Source organism: Serinus canaria, chromosome Z, assembly GCF_022539315.1.
Source record: "Serinus canaria isolate serCan28SL12 chromosome Z, serCan2020, whole genome shotgun sequence".
Lineage (NCBI taxonomy): Eukaryota > Metazoa > Chordata > Aves > Passeriformes > Fringillidae > Serinus > Serinus canaria.
The window spans coordinates 12734512-12739582 of record NC_066343.1 but is presented as its reverse complement, the minus strand read 5'-3'; the positions used below and the strand labels follow the sequence as shown (position 1 = coordinate 12739582).

The 5071-nt window shown below is 46.4% G+C and overlaps 1 long non-coding RNA gene across 1 annotated transcript in view; it reads right to left on the bottom strand.

Moving 5' to 3' along the window:
* LOC127061085 (uncharacterized) overlaps positions 1-2953 on the bottom strand; it is a 5159-nt gene extending 2206 nt beyond the window's left edge. Inside the window, exon 1 of the long non-coding RNA XR_007780535.1 lies at positions 2659-2953. This is a non-coding gene — a long non-coding RNA (uncharacterized LOC127061085). The remainder of the gene's footprint in view (positions 1-2658) is intronic.
* Positions 2954-5071: the final 2118 nt, after the last annotated feature.

Below are 5071 nucleotides of genomic sequence, written 5' to 3'. Positions count from 1 at the left end.
TTGAATAGAAACATGATCAAGAAAATGTAAATTGTTCTTCAACACTCTGCTTCTCTTCTACCAAACACATAAAACTACTTTTAAAATCCTCTCCTTCAGTTTCTTTTTTTTTTTTAAATTAGTTGCATCCACTAATACACATTACCATGCTAGAAACATTGTCATCCACAAAGCTTCCCAAAATCCCCCTGAGCTGTGGCAATTCTATTGTGAAACAGCACAGCAGCAGCTCCAGGGCACAGGAGCAGACACTCACTGCTTTAGAGTTTGCACTTCCTTGCAAGGGAATCACTAATTTAGCACTCAGTAAAAGGTCAAGTTGGACCTTGGTCAAATCCTTTCATGGAAAAAATTAGAAAGGAAGAAGCTTTCCCTGAATTCTGGGAACAACTGCAGAGTTTTTAGAAGGCCCTCCAAGAAGCTCTTCCAGTCTGCATTTTCAAAGCTGTCTCGCTTGTCCCAGCAACTGAGGAAATGACAGATTCTGCTGCCACAGACTCTTCCATGGAGGGAAGAGAATCCCTGCATGTTCCCTTGCAAATGCTGCCCCTGTGGCTACAGACACCCCCTTTTTAGCTGAGCATCTTGACAGCAGCTTCAGCAAACCAGTGGCATCCTAATGCTCTTCCTGTTTCTAAATCAGAAACTCAGGCACTAAGAAAGAGCAGGAAGACATACAAAAGGCAGGTTAGGTTACACACCATCCCTAAGTAGAAGGGAAACCTCTACTTACGTGCAAAGTGAGTCACGCAATAGATGGAAAAAGAAATGCCATATGCAGCAAAAGCTGCAGTAGCAAGATGATGAATCATTGTAGCACTGCTGAGCAAGTTTGCTGCAACAGTAGGAAAAACAAGGCTGCTGTCAGTGTGCAGCTGCACCCTGACAAATGCCTCAAGCAGGAGGATGCTCCTGCTCTGAGCAAGCTCTAGGGCTGCTCTGACACTCAGGCCTTCCGTGCACCAAGGTAACCTTCTGATGTCACCACGACGACGTGGCAACCATGCCCTGACATCACAAAGCAAACCCTCTATGCTGGTCTGTGAATTTATGCCAAGCAGTAACCAACCTTCCCTATAGCAAACACAAAAGAGCCTGGGAAGTTCTCCTCTGTCACAAAGCAGCACAAATTCCCCTCATGGGTCAAACCCTGTTCTTCAGGGGATCTAAGAGTAACTCCAACAGTGCCCCAAGCACCTACAGCCTGTACCCCAACTGAGCACTCAGATGGGATACAAGCAAAGGAAAGCAGACCAAGAAAATGGCCCACAGCATTGCACATGTGAGTTTAGACTCTCACTTTTAAAATTTTAAAGGTTTATTAAACCTTATCAAAGGAGTGAATAAGGAAAGATTACAGCACTGAGAGTCTCTGTGACTAGCAGCCACATGCTCATTTCCAAAAAGAATGTTCGGCCTTTTATACCCTTAGCCCCTCCAAAAGTTTTGTCAGTCAGCTCTTTCTCTGCTGTCCATTGCTGGAGATTACTTTCTTGCATCTTCATTGGAGGTCAGCTGGTGTTACACCCCGCCTCCTGGTCACAAGCCAGCCCTCCCCAAATGCCCTGACTACCAAGGCTATTAAAAGAGGGAGAGAAGAGGACTGTGGGAGGATATATTACAATACCATCACTACACAGTTCAACATCCACATCATATCTACTTCTTAATTGTCAGAGCCAACCATACATTACTCATCTAGAACACACAGAACCACGAGAGAAGCCACTGTTGGCAAAACAGCTGAAATCCTTCCTAACAAATCTCCCCACATATTTGCACATTTCTTGGAGAAGCCCAGGGCTCTGGTGCATGTACATCTCTGCCTTTATTCCCTTTTGGAAGCAGTCAAACTGGCAGCATCTGCCCACCAGCAGCAGCCGCTCCAGGCTGGGAATGCAACTGGCGGTGCTGATTTCCAGAGGCTTCTGTGTCCTGGGGGAAGCCAAGGCAGGAGCGGTTGAACGGTGCTGGTGCTGCTGCTGCTCTGTGCCAGAGAGCCCCGGCTGGGCAGGGCACGGTGCCCACTGCGCTGTGGGCTCTTTCTCTTGCCAGAGCTGGGCACACCCAGGAACAAGGCATGGCAACTTGTGGGGAAACCAAGGGGTTTGTGGGGCTGCACTGCTCTGCACACACCCAGGACACCTGCAGCACAGAATTATAACCCTCAAACAGGTAAACCAGAAGGAAACAGCTGAATAAGACTTCATTTTGACCTTTCTTACCTGCTCAACAGAAGCCTTCAAAATGAACCTTACCAAGCAGGGCTGGATCCCTGCTGCCAGCTCAGGGTTAGAAAGGAGGCAATACTTGATTTTAGCCCTGGGTGCATGAGGAATCCCTTCCCTAACACCTGCACACACAGCAATCTCACTTGCTAGATTGAATTCATGAAATTAAGAAATATTCAATACTTTGCTGAAACTCACCGGCTAAATATTTGCCCTAATTATTTGATGTACTGATTGATACTTACTGACTTATTGATACTTAAATCACTTCTCAGAATTTACTGACATGAGATTACGAATTCCCTGAATGTCCCTGGTGGTCATTGCCACAGGTTCAGGAGGAGACCCAGGCACAAAAGAACCTAAGACGCCACTGGGCTTGCAAAGCAAATTTTTTCTTTTAGTTGAAGTAGCAAATAATACATACCAACCCCAGGATTCCTAAAAATCTGCTGTGGAGGAGAAGGAGATGGATCACAGTGCTCGGCAGCAGGCGCAGGTTGGCAGTGCTCCTTCAGGACATCACCTGGATATAAACGGTGTGCATCTCATCCTTCTCACCCTTCTAGCCAAGAACCAGGCCTTTTATCTCCTGCTCAGGAGTGGAATTTCCTCAGTTACAGCATCAGCTTACACATGGCTGGAGCCTGAGATGAGACCAAAGAATCAAGGATTTAAAAGAACTGGAAGAGTTAAAATTTTAACAAGATTTAGTTAGGAGGAAAGAGTATAACAGGAAGAGTAGAAATAATACCGGGTAGTTAATGTTTAGCAGATAAAGAGGTTAAGGCCAGGGTAATATATCACTTGCCTTTCTTTACTAAGTTTAAAGAAGCAGGATGGGACACGGATTTCATTGTGACAAAGAAGAGGACTGTAGCCTGCACCATGCCCTGAAAGTTCTACTACAGACAAGGGGCCTGAAAGCCTGCCAACAGGTCATAAGTAAAGAGGTCAAATTGAGGAAGACGTCTTGGCCTTCATCAGAAGGAGACCTTTCCCCACTTTAAAACCCAACAACCCATTGTAAGTGAAAGACTGCACAAACTGGAAGGAACTTTGGACTCAATTATAACCCATTTTAATACAATGTGAGGGAAGGCGGTGCTAGCTAATGAATATGTAGTAGGCATTTTGGGAATTATATGAATATGTAAGACTTTTTTAGGTAAGTAGAGAGCCGGAGCCGCTGATTCTTCGCACATGTCTTTAGGAGACGACTCCTCGTGTGCCTGGTGCTGTAATAAAAATACCACCTTCTAACTTTAACCAGAGGCGAGTTCTATTCCACACTTCATTTGTGACCGCGGCAGGAACGCTTCTCTGCTCCAGCGAGAACAACCGGTCTGTGGAGGTCTCTGGGTGCTGCCAGGACATTCCTTTCCTGGAGGGACCCCTGCTCTCGGCTGTTCCTTGTGGGGGACAGACAAGACAGCTGGGACTGTGGATAAAGGGTATGTGTAACTGTGTATAAAGTAACCCCTAAGACATACGCAGGGGCAGGGCTGTTCATAAGTCACACAGAGATGTCCTGCGCACAACGTACGCCTGTACAGTTTGGGTTTGGGTCTGGCTGCTGGCAGAAAGGATTTGCTGGGTCAATAAAAACTTGCTAGCAATTCTGGGGGTGAATTGAGCATATCCTGTTTTATTGCTGCTGTTTTTACTGTGTGTTGTTATTGTGGTTGTGTTTTGAGTGTGTGAATGTTTGAGGAAGATGATGTGGGTGGATGCTGCTGTGGTGTATGGTGTGTGTGTTGTGTTGAGAAAAGTGAGCACTCCGTCCCCTAATAAAGAGATGCCCCTTTCCCGGTGACCTTGTATGTGCGGACTTTCTACGTGCAGGGGTTGGTATTCCCTGTGACACCTGGTGCTTGGCTATACAGGGGGTTTGTGTGGTTTTTCTCCCACATTGTGGTCACAGGTGGTCCCACATTTGGGACTGTATGGTTGCATTTGGGGAGATTTTAGAATTTTGTTTGCACCAAGTGCAGCAATAACGCAGAAAACTGCAGCGTGGTGATTTATGTATGTTGAACTTGGGTAGTTCCTTTCTACCGTCCCCCCTCCCCCAGGGTTTAAAATCTCCTGCCATGAGGTGGACACTCTTTCCTCTCCTGGACATCCTCTTTCCTCTCCTGGATGCTCCCTTTCTCTCTTGGAATTGTTGTCCATTAAAGCTGTGGGACTTTGGTACCAAGAGGGAAGAGTGTCTCTCATCATTTGCTTTTCTCCCCTTCAGTGTCACCGGGGTCCAGATCTCACCAAACTGATCCCCCACCAGGCAAAACCCGACAAATGGCCGCACACACACAGCTCAAAACATGGCCCCATTTTTGATGGACTGGTGTGTTTGCCACACTTTTGGAATTCCCTATTCCCACACAGGTCAGGCAATTGTTGAAAGGACACACCACACACTAAAGCTTATTCTAGATCAACAAAATGGGGAGTGGCCCAAGCAACAGCTCTGATGAGGTTGAGCAAAAACTGTTGTGTCTTTATGTTCTGAATAGCTCATTTGCAGAACCTAATCCTCCAATTTTTAGGCGCTTTTCAAAGAGCACACAGGCAAAATTGAAAGAAAAACCTCCGTTTTCGATCAGAAACCCTGAGTTAGGACAAACTGAAGGACCATTTCCACTAATCACTTGGGGCAAAGGGTTATGCTTGTTTTTGCACAGGTGCCCGACCTAAGTGGATCCCCATGAAGGACATGAAACTGTCTCACACACAAGAGTGCACCGACAATTCCATGAGCAGGGAAATGAGCACGCAGACGTGAGCCGCATGGAGAAACTTCAGTTCATGCCAGACATTCCCTGTTCAAACTGTGAAAG